The sequence below is a fragment of the Pristiophorus japonicus genome, chromosome 17, assembly GCF_044704955.1.
Source record: "Pristiophorus japonicus isolate sPriJap1 chromosome 17, sPriJap1.hap1, whole genome shotgun sequence".
Classification (NCBI taxonomy): Eukaryota; Metazoa; Chordata; class Chondrichthyes; family Pristiophoridae; genus Pristiophorus; species Pristiophorus japonicus.
Window position 1 is genome coordinate 594,977 of NC_091993.1, and position 17,252 is coordinate 612,228.

The 17,252-nt window shown below is 47.0% G+C and overlaps 1 protein-coding gene across 5 annotated transcripts in view; it reads left to right on the forward strand.

The window, feature by feature from the left end:
• sema4ba (sema domain, immunoglobulin domain (Ig), transmembrane domain (TM) and short cytoplasmic domain, (semaphorin) 4Ba) overlaps positions 1-17,252 on the forward strand; it is a 505,268-nt gene that overhangs the window by 128,392 nt on the left and 359,624 nt on the right. The window contains exon 3 of one of the 5 annotated variants that reach the window (XM_070858286.1): positions 13,127-13,306. The exons of the other annotated variants lie outside the window; for them this stretch is intronic. The gene's annotated coding sequence lies outside the window, so the exon portion shown is untranslated. The remainder of the gene's footprint in view (positions 1-13,126; positions 13,307-17,252) is intronic. 5 annotated transcript variants of the gene reach the window in all.

Below are 17,252 nucleotides of genomic sequence, written 5' to 3' on the forward strand. Positions count from 1 at the left end.
TTGCCTTCTTTCCATCTCGACCGATTTTTATTTCCATTGAAGTTAAAATTACCCCCAACGTGTTCAGTGAACACATGGGGTTAGATTTCTCTTAATCCCTTAAATGGACTTTTGCCCGACCCCACCATGACCCTGGATTTCCTGGATCAAGGGTCATTATGCATTCCTGCTGAGTTCCCAGGAGGCTCCCCCAGATGTTAGCCCACCAGTTGTCCCCCAGGAAGAGCGACTTGGTATCACCAGAAAAGGCAGGAGGGAACAAGAGAGACAGTGCACGGGAACAAATCTTCTCCTGAAAGCCTCGGCAGAGGCCTTGAGCAGGTATTGGAGAGGAGGCCTCTACAAGGCCCTGTCCCAATATTTTGCTCCACTACCCTGGGCCAATTCCTTGGGCCCACTACCACTTTTCTCCAGCTGTCCCTGGGGAGCCATGGTAACAGAGACAGATGGGAGGAATAGGGCTAGGAACCCGCCCCCACCCCCAACCCCAAGGCCAGCTTTTGCATGCTGCGGGGTGGGGGAAGGTTGGCCAGTGGAGGTCCTGCTTGGGGGAGGGAGAAATCAGTATCGGGTCAGGGAGACGGCAATAGGCCTCACTGCCCAACTTTCCCTGCCGATCCCTCTGCTGTCTTGTCCAATTTTGGGGGAGGGCAGGATAGCGGGGAAAAATCCATCCCTCGATGTCAAAATGTCTCAGGTTGAGGGATATTATTCCATGGAAAAAACAGATCGTCAGCAAGTAAACTTTTTTCTGGCTGGTGATTAAATGAGGTAATGCTTTGGAATTTCAATAAATGGAGAAAGATTGCAAAGTGCTGCAGTACAGCGGGACCTGGGGGTACTTGTGCATGAAACACAAAAGGATAGTATGCAGGTACAGCAAGTGATCAGGAAGGCCAATGGAATCTTGGCCTTTATTGCAAAGGGGATGAAGTATAAAAGTAGGGAAGTCTTGCTACAGTTATACAGGGTATTGGTGAGGCCACACCTGGAGTACTGCGTGCAGTTTTGGTTTCCATATTTACAAAAGGATATACTTTCTTTGGAGGCAGTTCAGAGAAGGTTCACTCGGTTGATTCCGGGGATGAGGGGGTTGACTTATGAGGAAAGGTTGAGCAGGTTGGGTCTCTACTCATTGGAATTCAGAAGAATGAGAGGCGATCTTATCGAAATGTATAAGATTATGAGGGGGCTCGACAAGGTGGATGCAGAGAGGATGTTTCCACTGATGGGGGAGACTAGAACTAGAGGGCATGATCTTAGAATAAGGGGCCGCTCATTTAAAACTGAGATGAGGAGAAATTTATTCTCTCTGAGGGTTGTAAATCTGTGGAATTCGCTGCCTCAGAGAGCTGTGGAAGCTGGGACATTGAATAAATTTAAGACAGAAATAGACAGTTTCTTAAACAATAAGGGGATAATGGGTTATGGTGAGTGGGCAGGGAAGTGGAGCTGAGTCCATGATCGGATCAGCCATGATCTTATTGAATGTCGGAGCAGGCTTGAGGGGCCATATGGCCTACTCCTGCTCCTATTTCTTATGTTCTTAAATTAAGAGAGAAAATCATCTTTTGAAGCCAGAAGTCATCAGTGCTGGGATTTGAGGTGATTTCTGGGTCTGGTGAGCTGGCAATTAGGATGAAAGTGAAGTGGAACAAGGCCTTGACATTCCATTCCACTCATGAATACTTAAACCTGGCACATTGAACATTGCAGTGTGATTTACGTTGGGACAAGGGAACTCTGGGCCAGAGCACTCTGATGGTTTGTGCTGCAAAGGGACATTGGAGTCAATCGATGACCACACTACTGAAATGGCATTGTGTTCCTCTGACTGGAACTCTTGCAGAGATGTGCACTGAATAGCCTCTGTTTTCTGAAGATTCCATTTCAATGTTTTACTGGTTGGTGTATTCTGGTAACATACTACAAAAAAATATAATAATTATCTTCAATTTATATATAATATGCAAAAAAAATTCATCTGTGCGCACTCTCTCGTCTACTTTTTCCAGTACAAATTTCTATAAAGAAAGACTTGCACTTAGCACCTTTCCCAACCTCAGGATGTCAAAAAGTGCTTTACAGCCACTGATGTATTTTTGGATTGTAGTCACTGTTGCATTGTGGGAAATGCGGCAGCCAATTTGCGCACAGCAAGCTCCCACAAACAGCAATGTGAGAATGACCAGATAATCTGCTTTAGTGATGTTGCTTAACATCTCATCCGAAAGCTAGCACCTCCGACAGTGCAGCACTCCCTCATTAGGGTCAGCCCAGATTATGTTTCTTTATGTATGACTTTAAAATGGGGACTGAATTATGTTGGCACACCTTGGTCCAATTATCCCCAGGGCTCTAACCCAATTTCGCCTGAAAACTACACTTGGGGCTAGAACGTCCACTTTTGTGCTTATCGCCCAAAAATGGTCATTATTTGCGGCGTGGGCGTTAAAAAAGAGGTTTCTGATCGCCGGCTTCTCGCCCATTCTCAAAATACCTAGTTTCCATTTTGGAAAATGGGCGTTACCGTGAGCAACATCAAATGGGCAATAGCGTTAAATTTTTTTGACCTTCTGCCGTAAAATGTGACCGTCCTTAGCAATGGCATGGCAACGCTTGATTCCCATGATTCAGGAGGTCAAGGGTCATCATGACATGCGCAGAAGAGGAGACACAGAGAGAGGGGGCTCAGAGGCACTGAAAGCGTGTGTGGGTGTGGTGTGTGCTTGTCTGGCTGTTGTGGGAGACACAAGGGAGATCCACCAGCAGCAAAAAGCCCACGAAGCACCAAGAACATAGTTGGCACCGAGTTTTTGTTCAACAAATAAGAAATAACATGGAAGGGATGGAGGAGGCCCTGGAGCTGTTAGCCAGGAACACTGGTGGCAGAGGGCTCCCAGTGGTCTTGGAGCATGGCACTGCACCCCAAGGTGCCACACCCCCATTGCCAACGAACACATGAGAGCCAGCCAAACATCTGGCTTCTGGCTCGGAGCACGTTCCCACCTCGGGACCGTCCTCTCCCGTATCCATCCAAGCAGCATTTCGGCCATCACCCACCCCACCCACCTCCCTCAATGAAGCATCACCTGAGGGGCTCCTCGGCCAGGCGGCTTGGAGTCAGGAGGGGAATTACCCCTGCACACCTTTACATTTCATTAGCTGGGCGGAAATCAGGATCGCTTCCCTTTGGCAAGTTAAAGCAAGCCGTGATTGCAAAAATAAGGGTCCATTTTCCGAGCCCATGTATACACAGGGACCCTCACCAGCACGGATATTCAGACGCGCGATGCCCATGGAAATCATGATCGGAGAGTCACAGGCAATGTCTGTTGGCAGTGCAGGCTCCTGAAATTACTGCACTGTGTGCAATGTGCAGCCAGTGAGGCAGGTGGGCTAGACCGGTTTCATAGTGCCATCATTTCAAAGGTGCTAGGCCCTTCCTTATTTCTTGCACATAAATAGTAATGAAGTAACACATGTTCGTAAACCAAATCCAAATGTGAAATAACTGATTGAAGAACTTAATTTTTTTTAAATCGCTTTCATCCTGCTGCAGCGCATTATTTCTTCTGAGCCTGGATCCACTGCATGCACTCGCACCACTGAGTTATAGACATTTACAGCTCACAAGGAGGCCTTTCGGCCCATCGTGTCCGTGCCGGCCGACAAAGAGCTATCCAGCCTAATCCCACTTCCCAGCTCTTGGTCCGTAGCCCTGTAGGTTACAGCACTTCAAGTGCACATCCAAGTATTTTTAAAATACTATGAGGACAGTGAGTTCCAAACCCCCACCGCCCTCTGGGTGAAACAAATTCTCCTCAAATCCCCTCTAAACCTCTCCCCAATTGCTTGAAATCTATGCCCCGCTGGTTATTGACCCCTCTGCTAATGGGCAACAGGTCCTTCCTAGCCACTTTATCTAGGCTCCTCATAATTTTATATACCTCAATTAGGTCTTCCCTCGGCCTCCTCTGTTCCAAAGAAAACAACCCCAGCCTATCCAGTCTTTCCTCATCGCTAAAATTCTCCAGTCCTGGCAAAGTTCATGGGTTCAAGTCCCACTCGAGAGATTGGACATTTCAGTGCAGTACTGAGGGGGTGCTGCACTGTTGGAGGTGCTGGCTTTTGGATGAGACATTAAAGAGAAGGGCCATTGCTGCAGGCTCTGCAAGGAAAAAGAAACTTACCATCTCCACAATGGTAGCCGCGATCCCTGCCGATCGGCCTGGCACTCCAGCAGGTGCGGGCTGATCGATCACAGGCAGGAACCCATGAAAAAACCTGCAAGAGGGAAGGTAGATTTATTTTTAGTTACCTCAGCCGCCTCACCTTTAAGCATGGCCCCCGCACGCCCGGCCACCTGATGGACACCTCTCTGCAGCCGCCGGTATTTTCGCTCGGCGATGGTACAAGATCGGGCCCGGGGCAATGCGCATGGTGATGATGTCATGATCTCCGGATCGCAACGTCATACCGCCGCCACAAACCTCCCGCCGAATATGGCGGGAGTCGATGTTAGCGCCGTGCCCGGTCACAACACGGTTAGCGCCCCCTGGAGGTGATAACATGAGGCGCTATCAAGGCCAATTTCTAGGCCTTAAGAGTATTGCGACAGTTCTGGGCACCCCGTTATAGGAAGGACATTAAACAATATTCAGAGTTAGGTAATCAATGGGCACCTTGCATTTGTCGACCATTGCAATAAATGCAAGAATAAGGTTGAGAATGAAATGGATATGGGAACTCAAACAAGGATGATAATATTACTTTTGGATGGAAAGAACTATAGAGACACAGCTTTAAAAAGAGATATTTGAATTTAAATGGCTCTAAATTGCCCCCCACCACAAAGTAAGCGCACTTATTGATGTTGTAGTCCATGGAGTGGAGATTGCGCCGATATTCAGCTATTTGATTGCATTTCCGGTCGTGGCAGTGCTGAGGGGCGGACGTGTCCTTGCAGTGGGTCGGCCGCCGCTACGAGTCATCGACACGGTGCTGAAGATGTCAGCGCGACATATCGCGTCGCGCTGCCGTGTCACAATGTCCTTCCTCTTCAGTTAAAGGGGCAGGCCGCTGCGAGCTCTGCATGTGGTTTAGTTAGGCCCCACTGGGCCACATGGGAGGATTTCGGCCTGGGCTAGCCGCCCGGTACCCGAGAGGGGGTGCTGGGCTGCCTGTTGGCGGCCTGGCCGAACCTGTGGCCGCCATTGTCGGGCCGTCCTCGGAGTCGGCCGACAATTAAAATAAAATGAAGACGCCAGCATCACACCGTCCCCTTTAAGGGCGGACATGTCGCCCAGGCACACACGGCTGCCCGCCGGGGAAAGCTGTCGGTGGCACCGACCAGTGGCGCTGCTCCCGCGGGGCAATTTCCCTCATAGGACGGAGAGGGGGGTCGATACCAGGGTTGGTGTGGGGTCGGTGTGAGCCCAACACGGACGGCCCAAACCACCTGGAGGCGGTAATGGAGCTTGAGGAGGGGGGGGGCTATTTCGACCCCAAAGTTTTTAATCCCCATGAATACAATAATCATTAATTCAGCAGTAATTCAAAAATGATAAAGCTCCACCAGACTTTACAGCCACAAAACAGAAGCCGAAATTCAGAATTTCTTGCATCTAAAGGAGCAAATCAGAGTACAGGATTGATTTCTGTTGCCCAAAGGGACCTCCTCCATTCCTTTCCTCTTAATGTCTAATTTGGCAAACGAGCCAAAGGTGGGCAGAGGAAACGTTTCAAGGACACCCTCAAAGCCTCCTTGATAAAGTGCAACATCCCCACCGACACCTGGGAGTCCCTGGCCATAGACCGCCCTAAACTAAGGAAGTGCATCTGGGAGGGCGCTGAGCACCTCGAGTCTCGTCGCTGAGAGCATGCAGAAACCAAGCGCAGGCAGCGGAAGGAGCGTGCGGCAAACCAGTCCCACCCTCCCCTTCCCTCAACGGCTCTCTGTCCCACCTGTGACAGAGACTGTGGCTCTCGTATTGGACTGTTCAGCCACCAAAGAACTCACTTCAGGAGTGGAAGCAACTCTTCCTCGATTCTGAGGGGCTGCCTATGATGATGATGATGAATGTCTAATTCAGTATTGTGCGCGGACAATTTAAATTAAGTTGGGTGACGAAAGAATAGGATTGAAATTGGAAATTTTCATTCTAGTGATCAATAAGCGATAAAACAAATCATCAAAATACTGTTCTTGGGTTTGGCAGCACTGTTTTGTCATGGAGCAAAACTCAGCTGTGTGTCGTGGCTGGCACAAATATCTCCATCAAGGTTTCCAACTCCGCTGGGAACCTGAGTCCGTATTTATTTATTGCAGGGCGATTCAGCTAAGGGAGTCTTACCAGTAATGCTCTTTAGACATTGACCTGATGTCTCCCTTGTCTGACCTTGTGTCTGATAAACACCGAGATTCACTGATCCTGAAGGTAATTGATAACTCTGTTGCCCCTGAATTTTAACGAGGTGGCCTTAACAATTCTTAACGAGCAAAGAATTTTTTTTTCCCCACTCGTTCACCCAATTTAGTACAAGAGCAGGACTGTCAGTTGTGCTCATGAGGGCGAGGAGCCCAGAGGCTATTTTCTTTGCTGTTTCTGGTTCCGTTTGCTCAAGTCTACTATCTTTCTTAAAACCAACAACCAGCGTAGAGCATTCCACTTTCACCCCGGTGACAGCAAAGGAACCAGAACAGGACAAAGTCATGCCAAAACACGTCACTTAACCTCTCGGCAGGATTTCAATCGTTGCCAGGTATTCGCTATTCTCAGTGAGGTTTCATTTGCTCTTTGCACACTGTGCATTAAATCATAGACGTGTCTGTGCCAAATCTTTGAAAGAGCTAACCAATTAGTCCCACTGCCCTGTTCTTTCCTCATAGCCCATAGCCCTGCAAATTTCTCCTTTCCAAATATATATTCACTTCCCTTTTGAGAGTTACTGTTGAATCTGCTTCCACCAGCCTTTCAGGCAGTGCGTTCCAGATCCTAACAACTCGCAGCATAACGAAAATTCTCTTCATTTCGCACCCCCCCCAGATCATTTGCCAATTATCTTAAATCTGTGTCCTCTGGTTACTGACTCTCCTGCCAGTGGAAACCGTTTCTCCCCATCTACTCTATCATTTTGACCACCTCTGTTAAATCCTCCCTTAACCTTCTCTGCTCTGAGGAGAACAACCCCAGCTTCTCCAGTCTCTGCACATAACTGAAGTCCCTTATCCCCTGGAACTATTCTGGTAAATCTCCTCTGCACCCTCTCCAAGGCCTTGACCTAAGAACTCATGCTAAGAGTGGAAGCAAGTCTTCCTCGATTCCGAGGGACTGCCTATGATGATGATTCTTCCTCAAGTGTGATGCCCAGAATTGGACACACCACTCCAGCTGAGGCCTAACCACTTTTATAAAGGTTTACCATAATGTCCTTGTGTTTGTACTCTCTGCCTTTATTTATAAAGCCAAGAATACTGTGTCTTTTTCAACAGCCTTCTCAACGTGTCCTGTCACCTTCAATGATTTATGTACATAAACCTCCAGACCTATCTGTTCCTGCTCCCCCTTTTACAATTGTACAAAAAGATCGGCAAATGAATGTCCTCTTGCTGAGTTGTGTCAGCTTTATCTTGCACAGCTGATCCCGTGCACTGTGCCAGCTCACTTCGAGGCTTCCACACCAGTTTCAGTTTTTGCAAATTTAATATGAAGTGCGAATCAAGCAAAAACCTGAATAAATTTGCATGTTTCGTATTAATTACTGCTTAACAAATGAAGAATGTGTTGGGGTCAGCTCAGTGTGTGAATGTATGTTAGGCCTCCTTACCCCGCCCTGGAGAAATATTAAACACACATTAATGCCCGCTCCATTAATGCTAACTTCCGAAATCACCTGCTTAACACATCATGGAGGATATCTTCTGAATGGCAAAGTTCATGTACAAATGCGTCATATAATCATGTTACATTCCCCAGTATTATTCTTAGTCAGGCATCAAACAAGTTAGGAGGTCAGCCGTGGGTCAGTGGGCAGCACTCTTATCTAGTCAGAAGGTCGTGGGTTCAAGACCCATTCCAGAGACTTGAGTACATAATCCAGGCTGACAAAGCAGTGCAGTACTGAGGGAGCGCTGCACTGTCGGAGGTGCCGTTTTCGGATGAGACGTTAAAACGATTTAGCCTCTCAGGTGGACGTAAAAGATCCCATAGCCCTATTTCAAAGAAGGATAGGGGAGTTCTCCCTGGTGTCCTGGCCAATATTTATCCTTCAACCGACATCACTGAAACAGATTATCTGGTCATTATCACATTGCTGTTAGATATATCACCAACGATGTCTCCGCAAATCCTGCAAATCCCCTGGGAGGACAGACGCATCAATATCAGTGTCCTCGACCAGACCAACATCCCCAGCATTGAAGCATTGACCACACTTGTTCAGCTTCGCTGGGCAGGCCAGACAAGAGACTCCCTAAGCAATTGCTCTACGCAGAGCTCCTTCACGGCAAACGAGCCAAAGACGGGCAGCGGAAACGTTACATCCTCAAAGTCTCCCCTGGTGAAGTGCAACATCACCACTGACACCTGGGAGACCCTGACCGAAGACCGCCCTAGGTGGAGAAAGTGTATCTGGGAAGGCGTTGAGCTCTTCGAATCTCAATGCTGTGAGTGTGAAGAGATCAGGCGCAGGCAGCGGAAGGAGCGTGGGGTAAATCAGTCCCACCCCACTCTTTCCCCCGACGAATATCTGTCCCACCTGTGACAGGGTCTGTTGCTCTCATATTGGACTGTTCAGCCACCAAAGAACTCACTTTAGGAGTGGAAGCTAGTCTTCCTCGATTCCGAGGGATTGCCTATGATGATATATGGATAGGCTGTTTGTGGGAGCTTGCTGTGCACAAATTGGCTGCCGCGTTTCCTACATTACAACAGCGACTACACTTCAAAAGTACTTCATTGGCTGTAAAGCGCTTTGGGACATACTGAGGTCCCATATATGCAAGCCCATATTTAATACCTGTCTAAAAATAAAACATACATGTGGATAGTATGAACATGCTGAGCATTTATTTGTATGTCATTTCTGATTGCTGAAATTCACACTCCAATTACATGTAACTCACATGAAACCCCAAAATAACAAACTAGTTAGCTGCAATTTTAATGCTGAACTTGGATTTCTAGGAGATGTAGCAACAAACGGCCTCTTGTTTGAAAGCCCTTTATGAGATGAAACTGACCTACGACCCTCCGAGATCTGTGTGCTCCTCCAATTCTGGCCTCTCGCGCATCTCCCGGTTTTACTCGCTCCACCATTGGCGGCCGTGTTTCTACCGACTAGGCCCTAAGCTCTGGAATTGATTCTCTAAACCTCTCCGCCTCTCTCTCCTCCTGTAAGCTGCTCCTTAAAACCTACCTCTTTGACCAAGCTTTTGGTCACCCGACTTGATATCTCCTTCTGTTGCTCGGTGTCAAAAAAGTTTTTATTGATACTGTTCTTCTGAAGCGCCTCAAGACGTTTTGCTACGTTAAGGGCGCTATATAAATGCAAGTTGATGTTGTTAGCGTACAAGCACATTAGTCAGCTGTGGCGGTTCCCCAGGCAGGGATTGGTTGAAACCCGGAAGAAACAGCACAGAAGGCTAAAAGTGTCCGACTGCCTTCTCTAAGTGTGAAGCCAATCTCGCTGTAAAGTTATTGCAGGGGTTCAGGAACATCCTTCGGAAATTCCAGGTCAAAGTGTCTGTATGTTCCATTGTCTGCTATTGTAATAGTCAACGGGGTAATTTGATGCCAGCGTACGATCAGGTACCCCTTACATAAGAACATAAGGAAGAGGACCATTTGGCCCCTTGAGCCTGCTCCACCATTCAATAAGATCATGGCTGATCTGATTTTGGCCTCAACATCACTTCCCTGCCCGCTCCCCATAACCTTTGACTCCCTTATCGTTCAAAAATCTGTCTATCTCCACCTTAAATATATTCAATAACCCAGCTCTCCGGGATGGTGAATTCCAAAGATTCATGCCCCTCTGAGAAAATAAATTCCTCCTCATCTCCGTTTTAGTGTCAGGATGGTCAGCACTTGTATCGCCCCTTCGTGTTCTCGACACCAATTCGACCTGGTCCATTAAAAGGGCAGTTCAACACTCTTCGCACACTCTTATTGCTGGGTTCACAAAGACATAGTGATCCCTGACTTGCCTCCGTATAGGTCTGCCCCTGAGCACGTTAGGTTTTATAATCCCCTTTGCTTGTTTTGCTTAATCGGGGACATTTGCCATGACATATTGGGAGTGTCTCTAGCTGTCACCAACCACGCCCCATGGTCTGAGTGCCTTAATACAACGGGAGCGTATGTACCCTTCATCACACATGTCTCCGTGCTAATATTGCACAGGGCGATTAATATGTGATCTGTAGGAATAGTAATTCAGACTGGAAGCTATCTTATCCGACATCAATGAACCTTCTAATTCTCATATAATGAATACTTGAAAGCAAAACACTAAACTCCAGCTGTAGTCAAATCATGAATTACTGTTTGTCTTTGTACTAAATGCTTGTGGGCTTGGCACTGAAAGCACCTTCACTCTCATAAACCTTAAAAACATTTCATGAGGTATTAGTTACAAAAGTAACCTCTCCATAGATATTTTTGCTTTGTTACCATGTGCCCCCGATACGTAAAGAAAGAATTGCATTTATATAGCGCCTTTCACAACCTCCGGACGTCTCCGAGCGCTTTACAGCCAATGAAGTACTTTTGGGAGTGTAGTCACTGTTGTAATGTGGGAAACACAGCAGCCAATTTGCGCACAGCAAGCTCCCACAAACAGCAATGTGATAATTGCCAGATAATCTGTTTTTGTTATGTTGATTGAGAGATAAATATGGGCCAGGACACCGGGGATAACTCCCCTGCTCTTCTTCAAAATAGTGCCATGGGATCTTTTAGGTCCACTTGAGAGAGCAGGCGGGGCCTCAGTTTAACATCTCATCCAAACAATGACACCTCCGACAGTGCAGCACTGCACTGGAGTGTCAGCCTAGATTTATCTGCTCAAGTCCCTGGAGTGGGACTTGAACCCACAACATTCTGACTTTGGGGTGAGTGTGCTACACACTGAGCCACAGCTTGACACTCATGTATGAAATGAATGGACCTTCCACTGTTGTCAATTAGGAAGATAGGGCTCAATTTTGACTAGGAGCTGCTCCGTTATTTTTGGAGTAACTTGATTTTGCTGACGTATCTTAAAAATCCCCATTTTGCACATTCAATTTGTGCCAGTGTAAGTCAGTTAGTTATGATTTTTTTAGTTTAGTTTAGTTTTTCTCAAAAGGGGCCGTTACCAGCCACCTACGCCAGCTTTGGCCATTTAGGTCACTTTGGTCAGCTAATAGTTACTCCAAATCTACTTAGGCCAGCGTATGTGGCCACTTCAGAAAACCCTTGTGGAGAGTTAAAACATCTGCGCATTAGGTACCTCGGAGGCCATTCGGCCTGGGATAGGGGCGGGAAGGGAAGCGGAGAGGACCTGCATCTAAAGCACCAAGACTTACAAAGCACAAAATGTAATAAGCATTCAATAACAAATAAAAAATAGATGTAAGTCCTACCTTCATCTGAAAACTCTGCCCGGGAAGGCAGTGGGCCGGCCAATGCGGGAGGCCACTCGGCCTGGGATAGGGGCGGGAGCAATTGAACTGCCGACGTCGGAGCACGCACAGCGGCTGCAGGAACTGCCATTGTGCTCCTTTAATCACATACAAAGGTCCTCGGAAAGGATGGTAGAAACACGGCCTGGTGCTCCGCATCGGGATTTACCCTTTCTAACATAAATTGATTTTGTAAGCCACCACATGGACGTTCAAAACTCATTTTCCACCACCTACTCCTACTTCTGTTCTTATTTCGGCGCTACTGCACGTGCGCGGACATCGCGACCCGACTCCAAAGCGCATGTGCAGACGTCCCGGCACTCGACTGGTCACGCTGCGCAACAACCGGGGAGAGGCCGGACAGCGGCCAAAGTGGGGAGGAATTTTTTTGGCGCACTTCTGAACGGAGAAAAGCGCCGTATCTCCGGTAAGTGCGCCGAAAAAAGGGGTGGGCCAAAATTGAACCCAAAGGAACAGGAGTTTGCCATTCAGCTCCTCAAACCTATTGGCTTCAGTTGCTTCATTGCCTGTGTCCCGTCCTGCACCAAGTCCCATGTCCTCACTGACTTACATTGGCTCTCAGTCCCCCAATGCCCACAATTTAAAATTCTCATCCTCAGAAATCCCTTCATGACCTCGCCTCTCTGCCCATCTCTGAAACCTCTTCCAGCCCTATAACCTCCCCCAGAAGTTTCTCTTCCTCCAACTGAGACCTCTGGCGCATCCTTCCCTCCCCAGCGCCCCACCTCTCCCCGCTATTGACGGTCACACCATCAATAGGCCCCATGATCTGGAATTTTCCCCTTAAACCCCTCGCCTCTCCACCCCTCTGTCCTCCTTTAAGACTCTTCTGAAAACCAAGCTTTCAGCCACCTCTCCGACCATCTTCTGTCTCCATGGCACTATTTCGAAGAAGAGCAGAAGAGTCAAACATTTATCCCTCGAACAACAACACTAAAAACAGATTGGGACTAAAATTCCGGCCTCGCCGGGTCGGTACAGAATGCATACTGACCCGGCAAGGCCCTGCAAAAGCCGGTTTTTAGCACGCAATGCACATGCGCCGAAAAACAGATTTTACGATCCGTTAAGTTTTGGCTTGACAGATTCTCTGTATTCCCACAGCCAGGACCTTTGCGCGGGCGAGATTTCCCGCCTCTTGCCCAGCAATTGTCCTTAAATCTCCTGTGCCTGGTAAAAGCCGGCACATAGCCTACTTTTACCAGCGTAAGAGATTTAAAACATATAAAAATAAAATGTAAACACTCATTTTTAAGTTAAAAATTCTGTCTTGTAAGGTAAGTTTATTTTAAACCCTATTAAAAAAAAGCCAAAAAAGATATTTTTTTCTAAAACATTTAATGAACTTTAATTTCAATTAATTTTAATTATGTGATGTGTGTTTTATTTTTTATGTTGTGTTTAGTGTGTTTGGGTTTTTTTTCTCATTGATAGCAGCAATAACTCGGAGATACGGAGTTCTCATCGCTATTAATGAGAATGCTGTACCTGATTGGTTGAGCAGTCACATGTGACTGTACCTTCTGCGTCCGAACCTGGAGAGCGGGAGCACGCTCCGAAGCGCGGGAAGAGAAGGCCCCCCACCACAATCGCAGGAGCCTCCCGAACCACCAGGTAAATTCGTTAAAAATTCCCGAGTTGGAGGCGTTTGTCTGAAGGAAGCCCCCGAGCGGAATTTCAGGCCCATTGGGTCCAAGTTTCAGTTGAGGATTAGAATGGCGCACCTCTGAGAGATCTGCCGATTTCCTGGAATAAAAAGCGCGCCTGCTTCCTACCTTCCTATTCGTGACTGAAATGAGGCCTCCTGTGGCCTCGGTGCAGCACAGCGGGAGCAGAGTTACAGCCCTGCTCCTAAAAGACTGCCGGCAGCTGCAAGAGTCCGCAGTAGCTCCTGGCCCCCAGACTCTGTGTGTGTGCTGCAGGCTGTGTGGGAGGGGCCCCTAGCCCAATGCTGCAGGCTCTGCAATTTAAAAATCACCTACTTGGAAGCGTTTGCGTGCAAGAATCCGCAAAGAAAGTGGCAACTAAAAAGGTAAGTTTTTTTTACTTACCTCAGCCACCTCGTCGTAAATCACCGCCCCGGTAGTGTCCAACCAGCCAATCCACGGCTCCGGCAGCTGCTGGTGTTTTCACACGCTGCCCCGAGCCCTGGCCTGCCGGGAATGGGCTTCCCGCCGCAACCTGGTTTTTATCCATGTTTATTAATTATTCTAATGCTGCTCAGAAAGTAATCATTGCTCCTCCTAGACTCGAAGTGCCTTACACGTACCACAGAGGCACCTGGTTCCAATGTTGATCTGTTTGGTCATTTTGATAAAGTCATCTGTTGCGTCTTGCTGTAGTCGGAACATCGAAACACTTACAAATAAAGAGGATAGCTGGCAGTGACTGAAGCCTCCGACTGCAATTTCTGCACCCACAGCTTTAAAAAGTACTCTAAAGGAAACTAGCTGGAATTTACCTAAAGAGCCCCTCTGTTTCTGAACTTCAATATCAAAAAGTTAACTGCTTTGAATTAATGAAACATTTCTACATTGTTGGTTATGTAGTACACGATTATATTTACGTATAAATCTAATTTTCTTGGAGGTGTTCAAACAGGTTCAATTTAATGTAAGTCGATGGCAGAAAGTCTTGATAATTCAACTGTGCAATCATAATATTCAGAATGTAAGTGTCTGTTGGTAATAAGAATACTATTCTGCTGCTGGAGGCTCTGGCACCTAGCCCGGGCCGAAGGGCATTGCCAGTGCATGCTCCAGTCGGGAAGGTAAGACTCTTTACTAATTATTACTTGATTTTATTTTACATTTTCTATTATTTATTAAATGCTATGGTTTATATGGTACTTTATTGGTTACAGTGATGTGTTTAATGCTCCCCACCCCCTATCTCTAGCTACCTGCGCTGAACTCTTAACTCACCACAGGGTTTTTCAGAACGTACAAAAGTGAACATTTGCTCTGGTCTAAGTTAGTTTGGTGTAAGTTTTAACTGTCGAAACTTGCATAAATGGCCAAAACAGGGGTAAGTGGTTGGTAACGCCCCCCTTTTGGAAAAAAAAACCTGAACTAAAAAAAACCTAACTCGATTACATTGGAGCAACTTAAAAGTGGATTAAAAGTGGAGAATTGCAATTTTTAAGTTAGTCCAAGAAAAATCGAGTTGCTCCCAAAAAAATGGAGCCACTCCAGTTGAAACTTGGGCCCATTATCTGGTCATTATCACATTGCTTTGTGGGAGCTTGCTGTGTCACACTTCAGAAGCACTTCATTGGCTGTAAAACGCTTTGGGACGTCCTGAGGCGCTATATAAATGCAAGTCTTTCTATCTTGGCTTTGGCTCCACGTCAATTTCTTGTCCAAATTATGCCCCTTTGAAGCATCATGGGATGTTTTCCTACATAAGTGGTTTGCAGAATCCCATCCAGGCACTATATCAGAGGGTCTTACATCCAGGGTGCAGGACATCGTAATCCAGAAGCCCATTGAGGAATTGTGAACACAAATGTTATCGCCACATCCAACACTTCGCTACACGCGTCAAGCATACAGTGGGAACACAGAAGTGGATAATTAGCCCACTAATTGCCAACATATTTATTTACATAAAACTGGTAAATGACTGACTATTAGTTTTTTTTAAATTTACCTTTCAATTCACACATGCACACATTTCAAAGTCGGGGAAATGTGTGTTTGTAGTGCCTCAGAGAAGCGGAGCCAAGGGTTTTGACTATGGTGGCTGCTGTATTATTGCAGCATTTATCTCAGCATTGTGTCCCGTCTGGGAGTGATGTATATGGACAGAATGTCAGTTGGGCTAGTTCCACTCATTCCCAGCCGTTCCATTGTGTTCTTTATTGAATTCTAAAGGCTTAATATGGTGTTGATGGACAGTCCAATTGCTTTGTATTGTCAGACATGACTATTTCCCCACCCCCACTCATCGCCGCTCCTCTATCATTACACCCTCCTACACACAGCTACAAGAGCTTTCCTGTCAATCTACGCAGTCCAATCCATTCTGGGGATTGCATCAGATTTACAACAGATATTGATAGTTAATATTATTGTGCAGAATCATAGTGAGGATTATTTTCTCTCTTTATGTTTAATGGGAATCGGGTCAAGCGCTTGGAATATCGGAATAGGAATTCCTATTTCTGAGGCAGTCTGAATATTTAACTGTTATTGATTGCGAGCATCATCTGTGAGTCACACTGCCCTGGTGCTCATTCACCACGATACGCCGCGGTAAATCTCTTCAACACAACCTGGAATCGCATGTGTCTGAATGTAAAGCTGTAAGATACCACTCACACACACTCTCTCACTCACACACACACTCATATATATATATACACACACACATGCACACATGCACACACAGACACACTCTCACACACACACTCATACATGCACTCACGCATACACACTCGCACATACATCTATCATCATAGCAGTCCCTCGGAATCGAGGAAGACTTGCTTCCACTCTTAAAATGAGTCCTTAGGTGGCTGTACAGTCCAATACGGGAACCACAGTCCCTGTCACAGGTGGAACAGATAGTCGTTGAGGGAAGGGGAGGGTGGGACTGGTTTGCCGCACGCTCTTTCCGCTGCCTGCGCTTGATTTCTGCATACTCTCGGCGATGAGACTCGAGGTGCTCAGCGCCCTCCCGGATGCACTTCCTCCACTTAGGGCGGTCTTTGGCCAGGGACTCCCAGGTGTCAGTGCTCTACTCTGAACTCCTTCACGTCAAACGAGCCAAAGATGGGCAGAGGAAACATTACAGGGACACCCTCAAAGCCTCCCTGATAAAGTGCAACATCCCCACATACATACATATACACAGACTCGCACACCCACACAGACTTGCTCGCACAGACACACACCCACATACACTCTCTCACACACACCCATACACACACATGCACTCATACATACTCTTTCCCCCAAAAAAAACACGAAGGCAGAATATTATCTGAATGGCGGTAGACTAGGAAAAGGGGAGGTGCAACGAGACCTGGGTGTCATGGTACATCAGTCACTGAAAGTGGGCATGCAGGTACAGCAGGCGGTGAAGAAGGCAAATGACATGTTTGCCTTCATAGCTAGGGGAAGTGAGTATAGGAGCAGGGAGGTCTTAATGCAGCTGTACAGGGCCTTAGTGAGGCCTCACCTGGAATATTGTGTTCAGTTTTGGTCTCTGAGTCTGAGGAAGGACGTTCTTGCTATTGAGGGAGTGCAGCGAAGGTTCACCAGACTGATTCCCGGGATGGCTGGGCTGTCATATGAGGAGAGACTGGATCGACTGGGCCTTTATTCACTGGAGTTTAGAAGGATGAGAGGGGATCTCATAGAAACATATAAGATTTTGATGGGACGGAACAGGTTAGATGCAGGTAGAATGGTCCCGATGTTGGGGAAGTCCAGAACCAGGGGACACAGTCTAAGGATAAGGAGTAGGCCATTTAGGACTGAGCTGAGGAGAAACCTCTTCACTCAGAGAGTTGTTAACTTGTGGAATTCTCTGCCGCAGAGAGTTGTTGATGTCA